This window comes from Anser cygnoides, chromosome 3 (assembly GCF_040182565.1).
Source record: "Anser cygnoides isolate HZ-2024a breed goose chromosome 3, Taihu_goose_T2T_genome, whole genome shotgun sequence".
Lineage (NCBI taxonomy): Eukaryota > Metazoa > Chordata > Aves > Anseriformes > Anatidae > Anser > Anser cygnoides.
This window is the reverse complement of record NC_089875.1, coordinates 63312907-63339626: the sequence shown is the minus strand read 5'-3', so window position 1 is coordinate 63339626 and position 26720 is coordinate 63312907. Positions and strand designations below refer to the sequence as shown.

The 26720-nt window shown below is 38.4% G+C and overlaps 1 protein-coding gene across 20 annotated transcripts in view; it reads right to left on the bottom strand.

Annotated features, from left to right (window-relative positions):
* The window catches only part of EPB41L2 (erythrocyte membrane protein band 4.1 like 2), a 113176-nt gene that overhangs the window by 68810 nt on the left and 17646 nt on the right, over positions 1-26720 (bottom strand). For 3 of the 20 annotated variants that reach the window (XM_048075652.2, XM_048075656.2, XM_066994281.1), the window contains one exon: positions 25863-25936. The exons of 16 other annotated variants lie outside the window; for them this stretch is intronic. The gene's annotated coding sequence lies outside the window, so the exon portion shown is untranslated. Of the gene's footprint in view, positions 1-16298; positions 16438-25862; positions 25937-26720 lie in introns of those variants that run through there. One more of the 20 variants, XM_048075658.2, reaches the window with a different exon arrangement.

Sequence of the window (26720 nt, the reverse complement as noted above, 5' to 3'; positions counted from 1 at the left end):
TATCTAAGTACACATGAGCATGTGTCTAATTATATACACATATGCATATAGCCTTCACACATCTTCAAGATCTGAAGAGGCACAAAACAGCACCTTCTCAAAGGTTACTAGGTCTATAAAAGCCATTTTCCAAAGAAGTCTGTCCTGGCACGTGCACGGTGGCTAGCAGCCCCAGAGTTAACGGGAACGATCATCATAAACTTTTGTAGCAAAGTCACTACTCAAAAGACCAGATATTTTTCTTAGCCTTCACAGTCACATCTACGCCACCATACAGCTGAGTATCTGCAAACATACAATGCTTCTAAATATAGTAGCCTATGTGTATTGCCAGGAAAACATTTTTTGTCCCAACATAAACATTAAGCCTGTAGAACTAAGATTTGTAGCATGAGAAAAATATTCCAAGCGTGTTATCATTTCTTGCAACACAGAATACCAAGACATCAGAAAAAATTGATTACTCCTTACAGAAGATGTGAGCTTAAGAAATGCTTCTGTATCTGATATAAATATGGTAAGTATTAGAGTAAGACAAAGACATCAAGGATATAGACAGCAAATGAAATGAGACAGAGAAAGCTATTTCTGCCAAAAACTGAACAATGAGTACCTGCAGTCTAGATAGACTTTCACAATAAAACTTACGTTAACAAATTTCTAGAAAACAACTTAAAGTTACGTCAAATCCTCTTTATAAAGTCAAGATAGAATCAGTGAATATGACTGAGGAAATTCTTCACTCAGGTGGTGAAGCACTGGCACAGGCTGCCCAGAGAAGCTGTGGATGCCCCATCCCTGGAGGTGTTCAAGGCCAGGCTGGATGGGGCTTTGGGCAACCTGGTCTGGTGGGAGGTGTCCCTGCCCATGGCAGGGGGGTGGGAACTGGGTGGTCTTTAAGGTCCCTTCCAACCTAAGGTTTCTATAACTTTCTCAGTATCTTTTTCCAATTAAAGCAGCTCATCAGTCCACATCTATCATTTAAGTGCTCCCAGCTTATCATAAAGCACCTTTTGCAGAAGATTGCTTTTTCTAGTGAATAAGTCATTTATTGCAATACACATACAACTTAATACCATTAGTTTTAAAGGACAATTCAGTTTAAGGGGTATAACGCCTCAGAAAGGAAAGATACTACTATGAAACACGCAAATAAATGAAAAGTCTTTAAACACTATTTTGATAAAATTTGTCTACTGATACCGGGTAGTGGTCTAAAAGCATATAATAAAACATATTTAGAAAGTGTTGCTTCCCAAATTGTATAGAAATCACTGAAGACTGCATTATTTGTCACAGCATCCATACAATATGCAAAGCTTGTTATAACAGTAAAGTTTTCAACAAAATCAGAACACAACTACATTCCAAGTGCTACACGAAGCCAAACTCTGAAGCCAACATCAGAACATCTTTGGGATTACATTTAAGCAAATATACAACCTTTCACCTATGCCGATGTTATCCATTCCACATCCAGAGACAACAGGAGTCTATCAATTCTGCATTTACAATCTACAATATCTTTGATATATCAAGGCTAAGAAGTCTCAGAGAGCATCTTAATTCAAATCAAGCAATCTCTCTGCCAGAGTACATACACGCATATATATAATCTATTTATCAAGTTAGCATTGTGCTGTTCCCCTGCACTGAAAAAAAAGTTGCAAGCTGATGAGAATCCAACACTTCTGAAAAGCTTTATTGAACAAGAGTGACCCCACCCAAGCCCTGACACTGCTAGAGAAGGGCATGTTCAGTGGAAAACCGGGATTTAGTTCCAAATCTTTTCATTCCAGCAGCCAGAAAACGCACATGGGTCAAGAGACAGCTCTGTTTTCCTGTTGTCTGTCCAACAAACTAAAAGCAACAGTTTGAGAAAAAATCTCTCACTATCTTAGAAATAAAAGCTGTAAGTTTACAGTCGTTTTTGACCGTTCGCATTAACCCCTCATGGGAACCACAATTTTAAAGATTAAAGACTGCAGTAAGCGATCATTTGTTCTGAGCAATGCTTTCTCTCCTGGCTCCATACCCTTCCTTCAACCCCATCCCGTACCACCAAATGGCTTTGTTTCTGTGACAGTGCCACAATTCCACCGAAGCACAGGCAAGCGTTTCACTTTTTCCAATTCTGATTAAAGAAATTTGAAAAAAAATCCATTTAGGTTCTGTGAATTACTCAAGCTTGTTCTGATTTGGAGGTGATTTCTCTCTAGATGCCATGATAAATTTTTAGTTTCCAACTTTTATTCTTTGCATTTGCAATGCATCAGCAAGATTAAAAACTTTTTTTTAATATGTGTAACGTTAAGTCTACTCTTGCACAAAGTATCCTTTCAGGGCACTCACAATAACATAGTTGATCAAAGCACTTGCCAACTCAGGTTGAAAGATGATGTACTAGGACCCAAGACTTTCCCCACCACCGCCCACTAAACTGAGAGGCCCCAATGTAATAAAGCTTCTGGATGCTGGAATCCCAGACATGCACAATTGTTTTGACAAGCATCTATTTCCTCTTTAGTGGAAGTCATATAGAGAATTATTACTATCTCACATGTTTCGGAAACACATAAGAGCATGGAAAACAGGGAAATAGCCACAATACCAGAATTCAAGCTCAGGAAAAAGAAGTGACAAGTGACTAATCTGTGCTTTTGGTAGAATGCTAGTGACAGACCTTACAAGCAGAACATCTGGGCGCAACTTTCATAAGCAGATATAGCCATTGTCTTTATTTCACCAGTATGTCAAGGTTGAGTGTCAAAGATGCGGACATTACTGAGATCACAAATGCCTGTTAGCTTTTTATTTTGGGTTATTCAGCTTATAAGCAATGGCAGAAACCAACTGAGAACGCATTAAGGCAGTCTGCTCTGCCACGTACAAGAACCAAGTTCAATGAACAAACAACATTTACAAAGCTTCAGGGTGTAAGCATCACCACAGAAGTGTCTTTCCTGTGGTGGCAGCATCGGTTCTATATTTCAGCTTTAATGTACCCTTCAAAATTTTTTGCTACTGCCAAATATGTGCACTATGGAAATAACAGCTCTCTTTGGCAAGCCAGAAACGTGTAAACATCAATCAGTATTGTTAAACTGAGGGAAATAAGAACTCGGAAAAAGTGACATTAAGATTATAAATTATTTTAAATAGCTGACAGGTGTAAAATTCTCTCCGTTTTTCCCCCTGAATCAGGATGCAAATTGAAATACAAAACTGACACTGCCACCACTTCCTACCAATAGGAAAGAAGTAGCCAGTTTTAAATACTTGTTTTATACTTGGCATCCCTGGCAATTAACCTTAAGCAATCTTAATCCAAACTCCAAACAGGTACAAAACTTCAAACTATACAGTGAAATAATTCTAGATCTCCGCAGGTAAGCTGCAGCTCTCTGCTGGCGATGCTGTTGCCAATATGTGAATTAACTCTTGACAGACCTTCAGAGATATTGACACACATTCAAGGAAATAAACCTAGCCTATTAATAGTATAGCAAATCAAAAATAAAGAAAAAGAGGATAGCTTAAAACATGATTCACAACTGCTGCTGCACTGAGTAAATGCTATTCCCATATCCCCTCCCAGCCATCCTATATTCCTCAAACCTCAAAGTTAAGCCATCCAAGATGTCTTGTGCTAGCTGCAAAATAAAAATTAAAATGTCAGCACAAGCTAGCTGCTCCTGGAACAGAGTTATTCTCTTGAAAGATCAGAGCTAATCTGCTCAGTGTTTTTTCCCTGAATAGCTACAATGCACCTAAAATGATATATTTAAAGCAGGACACTGCAAACTTCCTCTTAGATACTTGTATTGACTGCAGTATATAACAAAGTATTGAAAATACAGATAATACTGCTCTTCAGGAAAGCATGTATCTACTGCTCCTGGGGGAACATAATGTTTCCAACCCCAAGCAACAAAAACCAGTGAAGGAAAGAAAGAGAAATACCTCCTAGCTGAGCAAATAAAATTGGCAGCCAAAACTTCATCGTTCCCATAGGCTCTTCTGAATGCTGGTATTTAATTAGCAGAGTGAAAATATCAGCAGTTTTGTAAAAGGTTCCCACTTCTTGTGGGAACTGCTTCACCATTAACAATATTTTGACTACTGCAATGTCTCTGGGCTACATAAAGTAAAATGATGCTCTAAAATTCAGAAATAACACTAATAACGCTAACAAAAACTGGAAGAGAACTTTATGCTAATAAGGGTGGTTTTGAGCCTGGACTTCAGCACTTAAGACATTCGTTAGTCATCTAAGTGCTTTAGCTGTTTTGTGCTTTTTGGAAGGACATTCCCAGCATGAAAGATTATAATATAAAACAGATAACAGGATATGCAGGAAAGCCTCAAGGGAGCAACTATTTAAACAAAGTGTGTTTTTTTTTTTTTTTTGAAGAGTTAGCAGAAGAAGACAAAGATTTAAAAGAATAATTCATTTGTGAACACCAAGGAAATGGTAGGGAGGAGTATTCAGAACTGTCCTGCAGACAAGGAAAAAAACTGGTGACTTGCAATGACGTTCCCATATAAATACACATCACAAAGTACAGTTTACCAAAGCAGACTCACCCACTGCAGAAAAGCTTTTTAATGAACATGTACAGATACAGATGGCGTGCTATTACAATAAGCTTTCAGATCAAATTAAGTAGAGGCTTTATTCAGCTTTCTTGGGCCACATTTTCAGGCCACATTCTATATAGCAAGAAAACTTTGAAAGCTGGAAAACAATTGTAGGCATACACAAACCTGAGCTGACAGCGACTTATTAGATAATAGTTTTATTACAAAAACACATAGCAAGACATTCTGAGCTACATGCCAAAAAGACATACTTGTTTGAATGAAACTCCCAGTCGGCACAGGTTTGTGGGTTTCTTTTCCTCCTTTTAGGCTCAACAGTTTAGGTGTTGACAGGACAAGTGTTTGAAAGCACATTTAAGTGTACTGCTATTCTCTATGGGTATGCTTATCCTGCATCCAAGACCATATTTAAGCTTACAGTTGTAGCTATCCTATATCTTATCTAGCCTTTCCTTAACTATGGATTCACCTCTAAAATACCCTGAGAAATATAAAGTAATGAGAAATGGAAAATTGGTATATATTAACAAAACAGAGAGACTCAGACTCTTGCATAAAATTCTGAGAACATCAGGTTCTCTCAAATCGAGATCACTAGAGCAATAAATCCCAAAGTGGGATGTCTAAAACCAAGAACTGGAGCTCAGGTGCAGATGAGTCTGGGACATACTAGGCTAAGAAGTCTGAGGCGTACGATTGTCAATAAATAAAAGAAACATATCACTTAGAAAGCATGTACATCTATACTTATGTAAAGATAAGAGAAACACATTATTGTTTAAAGCTTTGGAACTACATTATTATAGATCTGACTTTTGGGAAACAGTAGGAATGACACAAACTAACGCTCAACACGCATTCAGCAGCAACTGTGGATACAGAAACACAGCAAAAGGAAGGAGTGATGTTACCAGCTCTCAATTCTTTTATTATAAACAAAAAATAATTGGGAAAAAATAGTAAATGGTAAAAAAAAGCTAAGACAACACTGGAGATAGAGCCAGAAGTAAAACATGGGGTGGGGGAGGGAAAGAAAACAGGAAACAGGCACTGAAGACAAAACAGGAAAAAAGGTCATGATTTGTGTAATAGCCAAAAAACTTCAGTGAGGCCAGAAAGGGGGGCAGGGGAGGAAGACACCAAATAAGGGTGAAGTTACACTGTAGAGACTACTGGCCAGAACACATCTCCAAATGCAGGTCCTGCAACTTCTGGAGTGAACAGCCACAGTGGATATAGCAACTGTGATTTCACCCTCACATATAAAAAATTGCCTAGTAAAAGCTGCGTTAGCACACAAAAAAGTTCAGGCCACTGAACAGCTAGAAGACTAGGAAAAGAAAATTTGTAAGATTTTATGCCCTCATTTCAGTTTCCACAGAACAATCTGTTTTCAGGAGCCTAAAAATCTCTTTCCTATGCAACCAAATGCCTCATAAGAGGCAACACATTCATACAAAAAAAAATCATGAACTTTCCCCCCCAACCCCAGCATCTTAACTTCATGACAAGTCTCAAGACCTGTTCCACTGGTGTAAAGTTTAAATAGAGTGCTCCTGAAACTGCACCTGTAATGACATTTGTTTTTAAACAGTGAATGCTTGCTTTGGATTGTCTAATGGATTAATTGAAAAGCAGCACTTTCTGGAGGAAAATAGGGCTACTACACCCTCAAACCTTTGAGGTGACAGAATTTTGATTACTTTTTCTTTTCAAGGCATATAGATATGGACATAAGTGCTTAAATTCCATTCAATAACAAGATTTGATGCGTAACATTTCAACAATTTAACTACATCTTCAGCTCTCCAGTTCCTAAAGAACAACCTTCTTCCTGTTTTTAAAAGATGATATATGGTCGTGAATCATATCCCATTTACTTTTTGTTAAAAAGCTCAAAGATTGAAAACTGATCTAAAATAGGTATCTAAAGACCCCAGCTAAGTATTTTGTGATAATTATAAAATTTGCTGATCTATAAAAAGATTTCAGCAAAAATTAATTTTATAGATAGAGAAACATGGGCACACTGAGGAGAAAGTGATACACGAGAGACATTCGCTAGGCCAGCAGTAGAACCAAAATAAAATGTCTCGAGGTCTCCTCCCTTACATCCTATCAAGTACTGCCAGATGTTCCATGTGAAGTCGCTTCAATCCAAAAATTTAAGGGTGACAGTCTACAGGAGAAGTTTAAGTTTTCCTTGCACAATAGCAATACTTCCCAATTCAGTATAGAAAAGAAAAAGGGGAGAGAAGTATTTTGAATGTTTACATTATTAGATCATCTAGGCATACAGAAATATTGTATTAGATATACAAAATGTCAGTACCAGGTTACATAGAAGTTAGGAAAACTACGAGTAGTTACGAAACAAACCTTTTTGCTAGACAGGGAATACCTCTTGGAACTTAGACAAAGAAAATAAGCAAGGTCTGGCTTTACCGGGAGAACACAGAGCTGCAGTCTGCATTTGTAGGCAGAAAAGAAAACCCAAAGCTCACCTTGAGTTGACAGAGGTGGTGTCAAACAACAAAGAAGGCTTTAAGTACGTTAACAGCCAGAAGAGGTCTAAGGAAAACATTGGACTGATATTTAATGATGGTCACCTAGCAAGTAAGGATGCAGAAAAGGCATTTAATGCCATTTTTACCTTTCTTTTTTAACCATTATGACAGATCTTGGGTTGCCCAGTCCTTTGTGTTGGAGGACCAAAACTGGGGCAGTGGTGACTTTCCATTTGTGGTCACCAAAATTGTAAGCAATCAGCTGAATGTTCATAAATCCATGGGGCCAGATGGGATTCACCCCAAAGTACTGGGGAAGTTAGATGACATTATAGCTGGACCCCTCTCAACAATTTATCAGAGGTCATGGGAATCTGCGGAGGTGCCTGCTGGACTCGAAGCTTAGAAGCTAGCCAACGTTATACTCATCTACAAAACAGGTAGGGAGAAGACCTAGGGAACTACAGACTTGTTAGTCTTAACCTCAGTCTTCTCCATAATTTTTCCAAGGGACTAAGATTACCCTGACGGATATTGAAAGGCATTATTTATTGAAAAATAATGGCTATTATTTGGCATAGTCAACATGGGCTCACAAAGGGAAGTCCTGCCTTGGTAAAAGTCTCCTTCTATGATAAGGTCACCCACCTGTTGGTGGAAGGAAAGGCAGGGGACGTAATCTTTTTGGGTTTTAGTAAGGCCTTTGATACCATCCCTCACTGCCCCTTCTAGATCAGTTGTCCAACCATGATATAAAGCAGAACACATTACACCGGGTGATGAACTGGCTGACAGCAGAGCTCATAGGGTTGTAGTGAATGGGGCTACATCCGGCTGGCAGACAGTCACTAACAGTGTTCCACAGGGCCCAGTTTTAGGGCCAGATCCATTCTACATTTTTGTCGATGATCTGGATGCAGGAGTGGAATGCATCTTTAGGAAGTTTTCTGATGACACTAAACTGGAAGGTGCTGTTGACTCTTTGAAGGGAAAAGAAGCATTGCAGAGGAATCAAAAGGCATTGGAGCATTGGGCAACCAACAGTGGCATGAAACTCAAAGGAAAATGCTGGGTGTTGCACCTGGGACAGAGTAACGACAGACACATATACGGACTGGGAGACGAGTGGCTGGTGAACATCTCAGCAGAAAGGGACCGGAGTGTGCTGGTTGACAGCAGACTCAACATGAGCCAGCAGTGTGCCCTGGCAGCCAAGAGGGCAAACTGTTTTAGGGTGCATTAAGCACAGCACAGACAGGTCAAAAGAGGCAATTCTGTCACTGTATTTAGCAGTTGATGCCACCCCACCTTAAATACTGGTCTCCACAACACAACAACATTAAGATACCACAAAGCTTGTTACAGGGTTGGAAGACATGTCCTTTGAGGAGAGGCTAAGGATATTTGAGTTGTCTAGTTCGGAGAAAAGGAGGCTTAGAGGCAACCTCATTGCTCTCTGGCACATGGATAATGCCTTCAATAACATCCTTTAACTTGTGCTTAGCCCTGAAGTGGTCAGGCAGTTGGACTCCAGGTCCAACTTGTAGGTCCCTTCCAACTGAACTACTCTGTTCTGAAGTTCTAACCTGGAACAGAAGGATTCCCAGCTCAGTTTCCACTGAAATAACTATTATATAACTTAAAAGCTTGTTCTCATGAGGGGCATGACATAACATTTTCCTGTTGAACAAGCCAAGCTAATTCATGCTTGTATGACATCACTAGAAATTGGAGGTCAAATTCACATCTAGAAGACAGGCACCATTATTTAACTATATATTAGAATACAACAGAATTGAAATTCACTTGAGTTATACACAAATGAACCAGATTCTCAGCCACATCAGGTGAAAAAAAGTTTGTGTTGGCAAATTCCTTTCATGAGGTACTTACCATCATCAAGAGATTCCCTGCAATTTCATTGATCATCACGACTACATTTACACAATTCGGTACTTGAAGCAAGATGAATATGCAGTTTTTCTGCATTTCTTAGTCAATTAAAACAATGTTGCATTGTCTTTTCGAACAGAGGATAATGGATTTTAGACTGCATACATCTACAAAATATACTGCAACTCTTGAGCTAACAATTGTGAAGGTTAGTGTAAGTTTATTGGAAAAGAGAAGCAGAGGAAAGAGGTCTTCCTTTTAATATATACTAATATAAAATATAGCATGCTTGGGTCCAACTTCTAAATCAGAGCTGACTTGCTGAAGAGGCAAAATATTTTTTCATTCCCTGTAGGTTACAGGAACCAAAATATAGTACCAAAGTTGACATAAAGTATAAAGTATGCCAATGTATTCAAAAAGATTTCCAACTGTTGGATATTTGAGAATTTATTTATATAACTTATTCTGAATAAGTATTATTACTAGCTTGTGTTACTCTATGCTAAGATGTATAGATGAGCCTCCTAAAAAGATAAATATATATGTATATACCCATATGATAGAGACACTTAGAGGGAAATTAAAATAATTGTGTTGGAGCACAGCATTCCACAGTCAACTAATGGGAAACAGATTCCCTAAAATTCCCAATACACAGCAACAAGGCTGTTTTAAGCTGTGAGGTCTGGGCTTCACCATTTCCAACACAGATCCTTCTTGCTCCATTTTAGTTTTGTGTATAAACACCTCTCATCTTTTCTTCTCCCTCCTCTCTTGTACCTTCACTTAATCTTATTTACTTTTTTTAGAATCTTCCTAATTATCAGTTAAGCATTATGCCTTCTACTCTCAATTCCATGAACATTGCTAAAAAGCCATGGTGCCAAACCATATCAAAAGCCTGGATTACATCCAAACAGTTTAGGTCATCTCACCTGAACAGTAAGTAAATAACTGATTCAATATGCAATCTGCATTTTTCTTTTGGATTATATTCATAAGAAAACAAGGAAAATGTGCTGTTTGTGAAATTATGTGAATGCTTTTATTTGCTAAGTCACAGTGATGAAGAAAATCCATATACAGTACTTGAAAGTTGTACAACTAATCACAACTTGTATCACAGCCAAATATTTAATATGAATCAGAGCTTCAGAAATACAAAAAGCATTTCCACAGCTAATTTTTTAAACAGACTTATCCTACTGTCTAGTATAGGGATTTTGTTTCTGCCCAAAGCAACTGGAAACCAGTATAGCTAATCTATTACAGAGATTTCCAGAGAGGGTGAAGCAAAGGGAATTCAGTTCTTTCTTTTCTGTGCATCATGACATATGTTCCAGTTAGTGTTCTCAATGTGCCCAATAATTGGAAGAAAATGACAGAAATTCTCTTAAAACAGAGAGTCAAATCTGAGAATGGTATAAATCAGCAGATTTTTCTGCTCTGAACTCCCAACCATGTCTCCTGTTCTGAAAAACATGGATTGATTATATTCTTTTCTACAAAGACCTCCACATTCCAGAACTGAAGAGATCACAGGCAAAAACCAGAGCTACTTTCATAGGAAATCTCCTCCAGAACAATCCCTGATGAGCAGAGAAGAAAGTGGAAGGACTTAATGCTTCTGAAAGAATCTGCCTGCCAAAAAAAACAAAGGCAACAACAAAGCTTATCTAGAAGAAAAGGATTCCACGCTCTGCTGACGTTGTCAGTGACCTCCTTTTAACTGTCATAGATGGGATGACCAGCGTAAGTCACCAATCCATTTTACGACTGCTCAATCTGAGCCAGGTTTTAAGCAGCATGCTGTGCTGCACAGGCTATGTTAATCTGTCTACAAGCTAAGACACATGGAGAGCTGCAATCTGCTCATGCCCAGCAGACAAAGAATATCCCTCATCTTCATGCTAATTGAGGACTACCTTTATTTGAGGAAAAACATTTCCAGTTCAAAAGAATGACTTTAGAAGTTTCAGGAAAAATATATATTCTGCATTACTCAACTCAGAGCTGACTTTGTTTGCAGACCTCATGCAGAGGTGGTAGATACGTCACATTCTTTCTCTCTCAGTTTTGACCACGACACTATCTTATGAATTGGCTCTGTCTAATCCTTAGCATATCCTTCAGTAAAAGGAAAATAAGCCCAGCAGGAACAAAAATCAATTATCAAAAGAAAAACTGCAAAAGGAGAGATACCATTTGTCTTTTCACTAATTCCTAGTATCATGGGCCTGTGAAAAAAAGAAAGAATACTGAAGTCTCTTGGAAGCTGTAGTATTTCCACATCTTAGTGTTTAATCCCTCCAGGAAACTCAGCAAGAATAAGAGGAATGCAAACAAATTTTAAGAAGCTGCGCTGGAACAAGTTTTTCTTCCTCTAGTTTTGAGTGCTTTGTTGACAGTGATCCAAGAAAAGCTTCTTAATGTTTAAAAACTAAGTTGATGGGAAAAAAGCTAGTATTTACACGTGCTGTTTAGGAAAAAACTAATTTTGTAAAGAAATAACTATCACTGTTTTTTAAATTCTTTTAGGCTGCTTTAGTGGTAGACCCTCAAAAGATCTGACAGCTAGCTTTAAGTTATAATCTCCAAGCTTATTAATGAAATGACCATAAAATTCCATAAAGCCACTTGCCACTTTCTAAAAATGTTCAAGGTTGTCATTTAAGAAATCTGGGACCCTTCCAAAGTATTCCATCTAATCTTTCATAAATAGTTTTCTCCCTGCCATCCCTCCCATGCCTTGATAAGGATAACCACCCAAACCCAGAGTTCAATGCATAGCAAAGCAACAAGAGCCTCAGGGTTAGATGCCAACTTTATGTTCTAAATAGAACTAGAACTGACTACTTTATTGACTGAAACAGAATTTATTGTGGTGTTTCTTAACTTAAAGAACTACAAGAGGTATTATACATCTTTCTTCTAAGCTGATTGCCCTGCAGCCTGTATTCATTGACCACATTCATCAATAAGGGAGACGAAAGACTTGATATCTTTATGGCCAGTGCATTCTGTGGAAGGGCATTATTCCTCAGGATTGACTAAGCACACAGGCTGGTTTAAAGGTAAGACTATTAAAAATATATAAATATCTGTCTCCTGATTTCAGTCAGTTGACAGTAGAGTTCCATCAAACGTGTATATATGCCTGCATATAAATGTTTCACGAATTTTCTTAAGAGGCATCAATTTCCTTTTGTTCAGTAGATAAAACAGATTAGTTTCAGTATAATGCAACATTAATATTGCATTTGCTATTTCTTTTGTGATAATCAAAAAGTTTTTCACACATACTGAGATTATCGTATACCTTAGTTTTGGATGCTTTATTTCACTTAATGAAAAATGACTTATCATTGAACATTTGTGATTATACATCATGCTATTTAGATTGAAGTTGAAATTTGTTTTTCAAAGCACGACATAGAATACCACATCACTGAGATAAAAATTTTTGAAAGATACCTGTTTTGATTACAGACATGTTGTGGTGAGAATGTATCACTATCCTCAAATCTGATTTCAGAAGTAACAGTCCTCACCAAATTAAAAATTTGGTCGTTGTTTCTTATTTGTGTCAGACCCAGCTTCTTACCAGACTGAGGTAAATGTTCCTTTTCAGGAATTAGGCAGTCCATAGGTCCACAGTATTTTTTTTCCCCTGTTTAGGTATTTTTAATATTAAATCATCTCACCTCAATCTCTTGTTGATAAACTAGTTTTGATAAACTCAACAGGTCAAAATCCTTAAAAACTATTACATAACAGCTTTAAAATTAGTTTTCTCTCTGCTTTTCAGTATGCTTTTAAGCTGTCAACACAATTGACAATGCATTTTAATATACCGTCATTTACAGTGTACAGGGCAGCACGTTCTTTTCCCTCCTACTGCCTAGTCTCTTGCACATCCATCAGACAATTCCATTGGTCCTCTACTGCTTTGGCACTGCCCCAACAGAAGGTCACAGTATTTTGAAGGGTAAGAAGATGTAGCATTATAGATTCTACCAGGATTAGTGAAAGCTTGACACGGGATTTGTTTTACTAGTACAGATGTACCAACAGAACTTTGAGCTATCACTCTTCTGAATTTAAGTTTTGTGCCCATATATCTGATATTTATGTCAGTACTTCACAAGTATTTAGTTCCCAAACCCAACTCTGAACAGCTTAAGGCAGAAGATTCTGTATCATAATTCAGTGCTACTTGGAACACACGTCAACAACTTAACTCATACGTGGATTAGTACCCTAATGAACAGTAGCAATTCTTGACATACTTTGTTGCTCTAAGCACATCTCAAAGTAATGCTATTGCTGAAAATAACTTAAAACCAAGTATTTCTTATCAAAAGATTTAAAATCATGTTTCTTTAAAAAAAGAACTATGTTCTCATAGCTGCCCTTCTCCAACGTCTCAAAGCAGCAAATACTCCTCTGTACATATCCAAACTACTTCAGAAGATAACAGATAAGAGGAAAAACTTTAAGAATGATAGCAAAGTTATGTTTTGAAGTGGGTAGCTTAAGTTGCAGTATTTTGGGTATTTCAGCCAATTTACCTAGCTACATCAATAGCAGCTGCAGTTTTGGACTGTGGAAAAGCACATTCAAAAAACATCCCAAAATAGTGTAGACATGGCCACTGGAAAGAAGCTCTGTCAAATATTTTTCCCCTTACACAACTGTGTTCCTTAACCTTGTGAAATTACAAACATGTAATCTGCAAACAGGCAGTAAGACTAACTCTAGGAAGAAAGAAGAATATTTTTACTGAAGATTTAAGTGGAAGATGCCATTAGTGAGCCAACAGATTTGCTTCCAGCACAAACAAGCATAGCCACTATATATATATATAACACACCCTCCCCAGCTTTAACCTAGATATCACCAATAGCAAGTTACGTACACCAAAACCCATACAGTAAATTCTGATCCCTACAGTACATGTTATCAGATCTCGTTCTAACACAAGCTTTTAACAGAACAAGGCTCTAGTATATATTACACCATTCATATTACGCTATTCGTATCTTGGATAAATTTAATACATTTAGCAGCAACAGATTTTTTTTTCCTTAAATATAGGGATTTCTTTTCATACTTAAATCATGTACATACTCTTGATGGGAAAAGTATATAAGGAAAAATTATGACCATGCAATTACTAAACCACATTCTCAATTCTGAAACTGTCTCAGTGAGCAAGGCAGAGTTTCAACAACTTTTTTTCGTATTTCCTAGTTCATGCCCTGCACGTAAAAACTCATTGGATTTTGCTATTTCAGGACACTATGCTCTCTAAAGAAACTCTTCATAGGATCTTCATAGGAAGTCTGTAGCTGAATATCACATAAGTAAAACAGCAACAGTTTTGTCCACGAGCATTTCAAAGAGCGTAAGGTAGTTCCACCTTGCCAGTGGACTTCATTAACAAGCAACTCCCTTTGTATAGGATGAACTCACTTTGAATACTACCAAACAACCCTTTATTATGAGCTGGTGTTTTCTCTACTTGCAACACCCATCAAGATTTCTCTCCCCTGCCCCCCTTTTTTTCCAACTCACTAGTTACAGCGAAAAGAACCAACCTAGCTGTTCTAGTGTGCTGCACAGTGCAGGCCACCACACGTTCCCTATTTACTAGCAATGCACAATACAATATAAATCTTCCCAACAGCTGTATCCAAACGTATTTCAAGACCATCAGATCGGTAACATTAAACACTTTAGACAAAGAGGTATTAGTCAAGGTGAATCTTCCTTTCTCCTTACTACACCCTTCCTGTGTTTATGTTACCTATTTCAGTATCTTGAGATACTGACTCCAGCCCAGCCCTTCACAAGGCTAGCAGACCCTCCACACATAGAGCTCTGCTCCAGCACTTTGCTGGAGAACAGGGTAAAAAAAAAACAAAAACACCACTCATACTACTTTTAAGGAACTTGACAAACGGGATGGGCAGGGATGTACACACAGCCCACCTCTTGCTCCTTTTTTGCTACAGGAACTGAAAGGCCGACTCTCACCAGGGGACAGAGGCTGGCACTCAGAAGAAGCCAGCACACGGCATGCTGTGCCAGACCAAGTAGGCTGACCCCAGTAGCAACCAGCAGTGTTGTTTTGTATTGCATACTTTCATGAGCCACTTAATTTAGACAAGTCTGAATTTAGTATAGAGCTATACATTAGAAAAAATAATTTTACAGGAGACATCCATGTCAGTCTGCACAAGTTACCTCTCTCCATTTCCTAGGTTAAAAAAGCAGACATGGTAGTAGAAGAAAAAGACATGCAAAAGACAGGCATTTATAATGCTTATTGAGAAGACAACCTAAGTCATATCTGTACCAGCAATGATACTCCAGGTGTACCGTACCAACCAACTCAACATCTACTCCCTAGCTCATATGATACTCAGTAATTCAGTAATAACAGAGTACAATATTTTTCCACTTTGTGCAGAACTCCTTTTGCCATGAAACTTATGAAAACAGGACAAACAAGAATAAAAATCTAGAAATAAAGAATGAATGGTAACTGTCATGCATCTGCTATAGGAAACCACAAAGATGATTACATATTGTAATACTGAATATTATGCCGAGAGATACTTACTAGGTAGACCAGGCTAATCTTTGGCTAGTAGCATTCACAGAAGGAGTCTATGCAGACATTTTGCAAGAGTTTGCATTTTGCTGCTTACGTAACAAAATTATGGTGCAGTCAGGTTCTTTAGAACCATTCATTGTTTGACTTCATCAGCCAAGATCTGAAGAGAAGTTTTAGTGACAAGTCCAAGTTAATCACTTTATTTATTGACAAAGCACTAGTTGTTAAAGAACAGTATATGTTATTGTAAAAACCTTGGTCATTAAATAAAGAACTGGCATATTCTGTAGTTAAAAAAGACTGTAGTAGCCTATCAGTCAGGAAGAGTTATTTTTCTACTAGCTACCACCACAAAAAGTCAGTATTAACTAGCAGATCATATGTTGTAACCAAACTACAAGTTCTATTGCACAAAATAACTGAACACCTTAGCTCAGAGTTCCCATAGCATTGGATGAGTAATCCTTGTTCCCCCAAACCATACAGTAACACTGTATAACACCAACAGTGGAAAGAAGTTGTAAACAACTGAGAAATTCTGAAACAAAAACAAATGGGTATAAATTTGTGTGTAATATACTCAGTCCAGAAATAGAATGTTTTTCCATGCAAAAAGTGATTGAGATTTTGGGCCACTTTCCAAGAAGTAAAAGATGAAAAAACAAACTCACCTTACAATGGCACTTGCAAAGATCTTGAAACAGGTGATGTGCTTACTTAAATACTTGATGACCCAGGAACTTATTCAAACTCCAATAGGTAACAATTTAAACATCCTTACTCTCACCAAAACTGAAACTAGCCCTCTGTCAACTTGCACTGCTGTCACTACTGCTCAGCATCTTCTGCATGCATCGTTTTACTCTTTCAGAATGGGAACACAAAAACACAATGTACTTTCTCTGCTGCTTTGAACAGACAACTTTATTTGTAGCCACTCAAAGAATGTGTTCTGCAATCTTTCATAATTTAATCACTGTCAGTCATAATAGGCTATTGTGAAAAGATAATCCACTCATTTATTTTATCATCAGTGCACTCAGGCATGGTCAATTTACGAGCAACGGTCACATGCATCAGCCACGAGAGATCCATTACAGAGCTGCTGGAAAGTTTGTTCACAAGCAAGTTGCTTTACTCCCATTATCCACAGGCTGAATCTAAAAGTCTCTCACTCTTTCATGTCATTCTCACAGCAGAATGAAAGGAAGGCCTTTAAGCCACAGTCCTACTCTTTAACACATGCTTACACAGACAGTAGGCTAATTACAACTTCAAATTTTACCATTAAGTTACAGTTACAATTATTGTTACTGTGTCCTTCAAATCATGTGCTCATGGAAGAAAACGTCATCTTGGTATCGCCATAGTAATTCACGGGACACAGGTTATCCGATACAAGCAGCACAACTATTCATTCTGAGACACCAAAAGCATAGCTGTCATTGGAAATGTAGGAGTTGTTTGGAAAAGCAGAAGCTACAGTAAGGCTTGGAGCTGTAAGGCTACGCAGTTGTCAGAAGGTGACAAAGCGCAAGCCAGACAGATACACACGCATGCATTTAACAAGCCCTACCTGCACAATCACATTAATGAAATCATGCGAGCAGTATCAATAGTAGCTATGACATAGTACTAAGCGAACCAGACTTCGCTAATCCAAAAATCAACTTCATGTATGAGCAGACTGAAGATTTCTGTAAGATATACAGACAACAGAAACATGTACACACTTTCTAATTAAAATGTGTTTGCACACACACACACTATAGCGCTGTTCCATCCAGCCCATGGTTACACAGGAAGCACCCTCCTACACAAGATTTCATAAAAATTCCTGTCTATTTTAGCAAAGATTAGACAGGAAATCGTTCAGATTATCATAAATCCTTGAACTCCATAGGAATTTTCTTCTGATAATTGTTGAAAGTGAATGGTTGAAGAAAAGTAATATTTCACATACAGTAAATCATTGAATCCTGCCTCTTTTTGTGCTACATGCAAAACACCTGTACAATACCCTACTCCCCTTGCAGTTAAAAAAAGGATTAAAAAAGCTCTAATATCCAGTGTTAACATTTTCAGTCAGGACATGCAGCTAAATCTAGAAGTGGTCTGCCACTAAGTTCAAAAAGAAATCTAAGTGAAGAGCACTCAGGCACCGAGGATCCTTGGCGAGCTACAGAACAAATCACCCATCCATCCTTCTGGCAGCAGTTTGATGCTATGGGGTACAGCACAAGGGAGACACGGCAAATTTCACTGCACATTCTGCCAAAGCCCCACATATTTCTATGGAGAAAAATTGCAGATGTTAACAATTTGGAATGCTCTCTGGTTTGTATTAAACTTTATTCTACAACTTACTGGACAAAAACAGCAATGCAATTCTCACAATGTACAGGATGTGGCCAGAAAATATTCCCAGACAAATCTTGTTTAGTCCAATAAGGTGAGAATATGAGTTAGAGTATACTTAATACTCCAAGAGGAGGCTTAATACAGTTAATAGGCCCAGCATACAGGGCAGCTGCTTAGGTATTTCTTGCCTTGAAGTAGAGTTGTGGCTACTTGAAGAAAACCTGCTTTGAATGTAACAACTTTCACAATGAAAGTTAATTAGTGGCTTCCACAATAAATTCACAGTGTACCTGAGATGTCTAACAAAGCATATATGCATAAACACTGGTATCAATAGCATCATGCCAATTCTCCCATTTTACAATATTTAATTTATCCTCTAGAAGTGTTCCGTATCATGAAATACGACTTTTTCCCATTAACTGAAAGTTATATACTTTCTTTCCAAGTGAAAAAGACTGATAAAGCAAAAAGATGGGTATAGCTACAAATCACCATACTATTCAATCTTCAGGTGTCAAAACTTTAATGCAATAGAGCAGTAACACCACTACATGAAGTCACTTGAATTCAAGCCGATACTTTACAGGAAACCTTTTCAGGCTTCAAAGGTTACTACCGACTCCTTTGGAAAATTTGACAATAAGAAGTAATTTTTCAAGCAGTATTCAATTTTAAAGTCTGCTGAGAACTCAGAAAAGGCTGAGAACAAAAGCTGGAATTTACTATCCAATTAGGTCAGACACACTAGTGCCTCAATAACCAAACACTAGAAAATACACTAAGCCTTTGCCATGGCTAGAGTCTCTAATTCAGAAACATTTGAGACTCATGAACTGAAAAAGCAGTTCTGCCACTTGTAGACTAATAGATGTAAGTTCTGAACAAGACAAAGCAATGCAAAAAAAAAAGCCAGGCAAATAAAATCAAGCAGCAATCATCCACAAAACTAAGCTATCAGATTTATCTACAAAAACAGAGCCTCTAATAAAAATAGAAAAATCCTTGGTTTTGCACCCCTGCAAAAGATCCCTGATCTAGAAGTGATTTTATGTTGGAAAGAAATACTGACAGTGAGTCTCTATACCTCGCTCTATACCCCTTATACAGCTATTATATATATGTATTATCTATAAACTACCAGAAACTGCCAGTTTTGACTTCTACAGAAGTCTCGAGTTACAGAATTAAATCATAATTTTAATGTTGTTCTTCAGAAATGTGTCTTGCACTCAAGCCTACAGAGAAACATTCTTATAAGAAGAACAGAAGTCTAACTCCACTGTACTGCTTGAGCAGCAACACGGTCACAGCCATGTATCTTCCGGGAGCCAACGAGTAGCTCCCTTTCTGAATTTATCATTTATCATGCTAACAGAGGGTCAAACAGAGCCATCTGAATCCCCACTAGTCACGGGGCATCACAGCATCACCCTGAGACTCAACAATAGACTGGGTCCATGAGGATCCAATGCACTCACTCTCCCACCCATTTGGTGCTGCTGAAGCCTCCCTCTCCCTCTGAAAAGGGATGTGCAACTCCTAGATCTTCAGCCATACAGAGGTTTTGGTGTGAACTCAAAGGGCACAGAAGTTTATTGCTGCTTCAACAGCAGTGCTACTTTAAGATGGTCCTAGACAACTATAAACAATTCTGTTTTTACCTGTTAGACACTGAAATAGGTCTGTTCTATTTAATATAACTGGTATTTCTGAAATTTTCAAAATAACTAAAGGAATACTGTTAGTAAGGGAAAGAAAAGAATTTGATGAGAATTTTTCTTTGCAAATCAGAGTCTCCTAATCTACTTTCCAAAATTCTAATTGACCGGTGCAATGCAAATGTTTGTATTGGACTCCACAAGGCAGTGAAAGTTATTCCACTGAATTAAAATACTCAAGGAAATAGTATTCTACCTTGGATCACACAGCACCTTACTTCACAGAGACTGAGTTTGCAATATCCCTAACCTGATTCTGCCTTTTTAACGTACTGTCAGTATGTAATTAAAGTTTGAGGTATACAGTATTGCTAAAAATGAGAAATATCTTTTTATGGCACCATGTGCATTAAAGTTACACTGGATGCATTTGATCATTTCAGAGCACATTGTTAGGGCCACCTCAAGACTTACATCCTAGTAATACATCATGCACAATAAATACTAGAAAGTTCTCTTCAAATGTTTGAAATATAGAACAAGTAGAAAACTTTTTTAAAGATGAACATTTAGGGCCTCAAGCAATACTAGGAAAGGGCAAATTTGATGGGTGGAATTTTTAGTAGTAAAAAGTTTTCCTGTTGTCAAGATGCATCCATCTTCATTCTGGTATTAAACAAGTTATTTTGTTTCATTAAACAAGTTATTTTGCTTCCACAGTTTTTTCAAAGAGTTCCATGCTAGTTAACATATTTGATTTATATAGTGTTTGTTGAAGGAGGATTTTCCAGAATACTGTTTTCTGCACAGTGGATTTACTGGTTTGGTTAGTTCATCCGATCCCGACAGCAAGCTAGAGCAGTATCATAGATCAAGCACCACATTTCTCAAATTACCGTAGCGGTAAGTTTTGTACACACTATTGAAACAAAGCTTTGCAATATTCCTTCAACTTTTTCTCTTATTTCTAGGATCTTGATATACCAAAGAATTAAAAGGAGGCTTATTTAAAGAAAAGTGAGCTTATCTGAAGAGATGCATGATATCATTCACTATAAATACATTTTTCAAAAGCAAACCACAAAGACACTTTCAAATGCAGCTGATACTTAGATTTTCACGATTTGTCCATTAAGAGGCACCAGTCACGTGACTTCGTAAGACCATTAGTGATTCAATTCATTTTCAAGTTCAGGGACAGAACAGGACACAGAGATACACAGCAAAGGACAGAGAGCAATTTAGGGACTCGGCAGGACTGACTAGATGTAACTTTTTCCAGTCCGATTCATCCGTACCACAGCAACAGCTCTCACTTCCGTCCTTCCTCCCTTAGTTCAGAAGCCCCAGTGACCTCAACAGCCTCATTGCAGTGACTCTCGTCCTGCTGCCTTCATAGTGTGCTCCCGATTCCTCTGTGCTCCATTTTCCAACCTGTATCAGCCTACCATGAAGCCCAGTCTCAACCAGAAGAAAAGAAACAGGTGAGGATACTGCAAGAGCCAAGCTTTTCTAGCTTGCCTCTGACTCTCACAAAACAGAGCTGTTGCAAAGATACGCCACTGCTTCACCCACTGCTACCATAATAAATACAAGTACAGTACGGGGCAAGATGCACAGGCAGAGTGGGGTACAAGCCTCGCTCAGTCTCAGCACCCTGGGCCACTTAAGCAGCCGTCGTGCCAAAGCACACCAGGGCCAGAACCTCCACCCAGAGAATCTCCTCCTGTTCTAGGCTGTGACTTCGCTGACCTTACCAGCCCTCCAACCTACAAATCAACTCCAAGACAAAAAATGCTCAAGAAAAGCATATAACAATAGCAACCTTGGTCTATGCCTTCTCCTTCCAAAAAAAATAAAGTTATATTACTTTGCCTACAATATTAACATAAGGTAAAAAAGAACGAGCAGCTGTCTGACAAACTTCTGTATAGTCATTCCTATCAGCTCTCACAGGAATTTACTTTAGGCATTTAAGGTGAACTTCACTTTTCACAGAGAGAGGGGAGAAGAGGGAAAAGAAAAAGAAGTCAGCATACTACTACCAGTGAAAAAAAAGGTTGTTTCCAGTTACAGCTAAATTCACTGTGAATTATCTCACTGGAACCTCCTGAATTGCCTCAGGAGGCATTCCTCTCTGTTTGGCTTGGGATTACTATACAAACCTACCCTGTAAATTCCTCATCCCTTTACAGCTGTCCATCTGTTTAGAGCTGTGCTTCACTTGACTGAACGGCTGCCATCAGCTACCTGCATTCTACACAGACTCAGGCCACATATTTTAAAAGCTATTGTATAACATCTGCACTTCTGACATCTTCAATATTGCTCTTGGTATCTACAGTACTGTAAGTTGACAGCACTCCTCAGCCAGAGGCTCATTCTTAAGAGTTTAAAAGCTATTCTCCACAATCTGTCAGTCATCAATACCTTCACAATTCACACAAAACATTATCTTCATGAACATACTGTTTAAAGCACCTGAGTTATTGATAATCATAAGGAAGACAGAAAAATAAACTCTCCTTACTAACATTCACAGTATTCACAAGCACTAGTTTCTCCCAGCCAAAGATGCTACACAGGATTTATAAACTGTCTTAACAGCAGCCTGTTGTAGAAATCTACACTCTTATGAACAACTGACTATTAAAGAAATAAAAGAACAGCTTTCAAGTGTGCTACAGATCTGTTCCTAACAGGCTACCAGCTTCTTTAGATTGTCACCTGTGTTTCCTCAGGTAAACAACAGGTGCACTAGATATTCTGGGCTAAAGACAAATATTTGCATGCTATCTAGATGACTAGCATAATTTTCTAGTAATAAAGCCTATCTTGGTTGTGGATTAACATGAAGATTCAGTATATGACAGCTTACGTGATGGTAGGGTAAACTAAACTGATCATAACTGAACTCCAAACTAAGGACAGAGGTGACTTAACACCTGTAGAAAGACAAGACTTCATATGTCGACTAAAATTCAAAGGCTATTCATTTGACTTTCTATTCATGGTGGTTTTAAGGTGTTGATGGCATTTTATATTCTAACATTTCACTCTCAATTAGCATATTCATGTTCCAGGAAGATTTAAGGGGTAACACTAATATCTTCTTCTTTCAACAGAAACGACCCTACTTAATGCTAGGGTCAGCAATCATGCCACAAAATCCAGAGGTCAGTATGCAATATTGCCATTTTTTTTTTGTCTGAGATCAGTGAAAGGAATGTAGAAGACAACTGTATGCCACTTTGGAAAGTGATGTTTTTACAGCCAGCAAGACCACTGTACGAATGAAAATGAATGCGAATCTGGATTTTCCCTTCAAGTAGAAGATCGTAACATTTTGTTACCACAAAAGGGAGGGAAACAAGAACAGGAGTACTCTCAGTTAAGCACTCTGTAATCTAGAAACCCAGATAATTCAGAAGATATGAATAGCAGGTTTGAGGACAAAGCAAGATTGTTTTCCCACTTTCCTAATTAAGAGCACAGGTACTTCAGCTAACAACACTGTACACCACTAAAGTTTAAATACTAAAATTCTACAAAGCCAGTGGCTGTCACATTTAGATGTCTGGTTTATTTCCAGCCTTGCTGGAACTCTACTCAAGCTCATTGAAAAGACATATCCAGATATTCAACTGAAACTAAGGAGAATGGTTTATGGCCATGAGTTGAAAAAAAACTATTTATGCTGATGTTTTGTTTTTGCTGTTGGTGTAAAGATAATGAAAAAAATCCTCAGTTACACAAAGGAGTAGGAGAAAACACAAACCCTGAAATACTATCATCCCTTCATGAATAGCCATGCGATTTTTTTCTTAAGCTTTAATATAACGAGTGTTTAGTTTTCAAAGATCACTATCACTTTTAGTTTGTGGAAATGAAAGACTTCCTTCTCCAAAGGTAAGGAAACACATATTCAAAGGTATAACTTGAAAATAATTATTGGACACAGAGGCTACCTAACTTTATCATGTGCTTGTATCTTACAAAAGAAACTGAGCTGCACGACAACAAAAGCTTATTACCATTCATTTAAACAGCCCTAACAGTATGATTTCTTTACCATATAAGAGGAAAAAAATACATCTGCATATACTTCATAAATTCAACATTACAGAATCATAGAATATCCCGAGTTGGAAGGGCCCCATAAGGATCATCGAGTCCAACTCCTGGCACCGCACAGGTCTGCCCAAAAGTTTAGACCACGTGACTAAGTGCACAGTCCAATCGCTTCTTAAATTCAGACAGGCTTGGTGCAGTGACTACTTCACTGGGGAGCCTGTTCCAGTGTGCGAACACCCTCTCGGTGAAGAACCTCTTCCTGATGTCCAGCCTAAACTTCCTCTGCCTCAGCTTGACACCATTCCCACGGGTCCTATCACTGGTGATTACAGAGAATAGGTCCCCTGCCCCTCCACTCCACCTCGCGAGGAAGTTGTAGACTGCGATGAGGTCTCCCCTCAGCCTCCTCTTCTCCAGGCTGAACAGGCCAAGTGACCTCAGCCGCTCCTCATGTCTTACCCTCTAGGCCCTTCACCATCTTCGTTGCCCTACTCTGGCCACTCTCCAGCAGTTTAATGTCCTTCTTGTACCATGGTGCCCAGAACTGCACACAGTACTCGAGGTGAGGCCGCACCAGTGTGGAGCAGAGCGGGACAATCACTTCCCTCGGCCGACCAGCAATGCCGTGCGTGATGCACCCCAGGATATGGTTGGCCCTCCTGGCTGCCAGGGCACACTGCTGGCTCATATTCAACTTGCTGTCAACCACAATCCCCACATCCCTCGCTGCGGGGCTGCTCTCCAGCATCTCATTGCCCAGTCTGTACGTATAGCCAGGGTTGCCCCGTCCCAGGTGCAGGACCCGGCACTTGCTTTTGTTAAACTTCATGTGGTTGGTGATCACCCAGCTCTCCAATCTGTCCAGATCTCTCTGCAAGGCCTTTCCACCCTCAACAGAGTCCACAGCTCTTCCAAGATGGGTGTCGTCAGCAAATTTGCTCAAAACACCTTCTAGTCCTACATCCAAATCATTTATAAAAACATTGAAGAGGACTGGCCCTAAAATGGAGCCTTGAGGGACCCCACTAGTGACCATCCACCAGCCGGATGTGGCCCCATTTACCACAACCCTTTGAGCCCTGCCCGTCAGCCAATTGCTCACCCATCGTATGATGGTTTTGTTTAGTTGTATGCTGGACATTTTGTCCAGTAGGATCCTATGGGAAACTGTGTCAAAAGCTGAAGTCCAAAAAGATCACATAAGCTGGTTTCCCTTGATCGACTAGATAGGTGATCTTATCATAAAAGGAAATCAAATTTGTTAGGCAGGACCTACCCCTCATGAACCCATGTTGGCTGGGACCAATGACATCAATGACATTAAAAGCAAAATAACTGTTTCAATAGTCTTCAAATGCATAAAGACAAAAAGCAAGGTTAAGTATGAGAATTACGTAATAGGCAAAGTATTTCAATTGTAATTGCAGAAAGTTATTTTTGTGCCTTGTTAAAGCAACACATATTGTTACTTTAATTCAGTACTACCAAACAGGTGTAAATAGCACTAGTCGATAGGATAGGACTACCTTTTAAACTATGATATCCAACCAATTCAGCATTAGTACCACCTGATACCCTTAGGGGAAAAAATAGAAGAAATTACTTTCATTCATCTTTTCATTGCAGTGCACATTACTGCACCCATTCTTAACTAAGTTAAAATTTAATAAATAACTTTTGAACGAAATGAGGAATTATGATGTTAAGGTGCTATCTAGTAAGGCTGCAAACATTCATTACTATTTTATATTAAAAAGGGTCTCCCCAGCTGATGCCTAAAATATATTATTTCACATGCCAGGTTTAGGGAGAAGTCACCTAAACAACTAACTAAAACAGAGAAGGGGCAACATCTGTCTTAGTAGGACATGTGGAGAACAATTATGCAGCAGTCTCTTTTGTAGTAGAGGGGAAGGGAAAGACAGGGAAGGCATGTATAGCTACAGAAGCTTAAGTGAAAACTGATGCCAAAAGAATTATAACAAGCAACCAAGCCTTTTAGTTGTTTTTGCAGATTTAGTCTCTATTGCCTTTACAGCATTAAGAAAAAGCCCTTTTCTGCTAGTTAATATCAATTTATCAGAACGAACTATATTACTTGCCTTAACCATATCATAGTAGTGTATTTTTTTGTCTTACCTACAGCTACAATCTCTTGTGAAATACCAAGTCCTCAGGAATAAGATGCAGGATTCTTGACTCAAGGGAGATACCTAGAGGTAAAGATCAAGTTTTACAAGCTGTGGTACTGATTTTGGTAATCCTCTTCTTGTCTCTCTATACAAAGAAAATCTAGGCTTATGAATATCTTCAGAAAGCAGCAAAAACATAGCAATGTTACAAAGTCAATTTTCAGACTTCACAACAGATGAAAAGAAAAAAGACTTCATCTTCACGATGAACTATTCAATACCTCAGCTCTTACAAGATATGAAGCACTTTGCCTATAGTAGATATAATTGAGTCTAGGGAAGACTACGCAGTTATTTCAAGAGTCCTATTGGCAGCACTTCAGTGCTCCCTCCAAAGAAAAACAAATACATTGTTCTGTTAATCCAATTCTTTTGAATGATGGAAAGTAGCTTCTAAGTGCACAGTAATCAGTTTCCCCATCCATGCAGCTACAGCTTTCTTTACTGCAAACTTAAAGCTACGTTTTAGATCAAACTGCAGACTGACAGGTGTGATAAAATTGAGCTAAGAGCACCAACAATTTGTTATTGTCAGGCACTTCACACAGATACGAAAATAGGAATTTACATGCCAGAAAAAGAGATATAGCACAATATATACCTGACATAAAATTAAGAAGGATGTCAGCAGACAAATTTTCATTCCACTTCAAGATACAGTTCATCCTAAATACCCCCTCACTATTTGAAGAAAATTACTGTCTTTAAATAAAAATCTGCCTTAAAAACACACCACATTTTAATCGAAAACAGAATACATGCAACTGCTCCATAAAATCCAGTCAAAGGAGTTATTCAAAGTGTT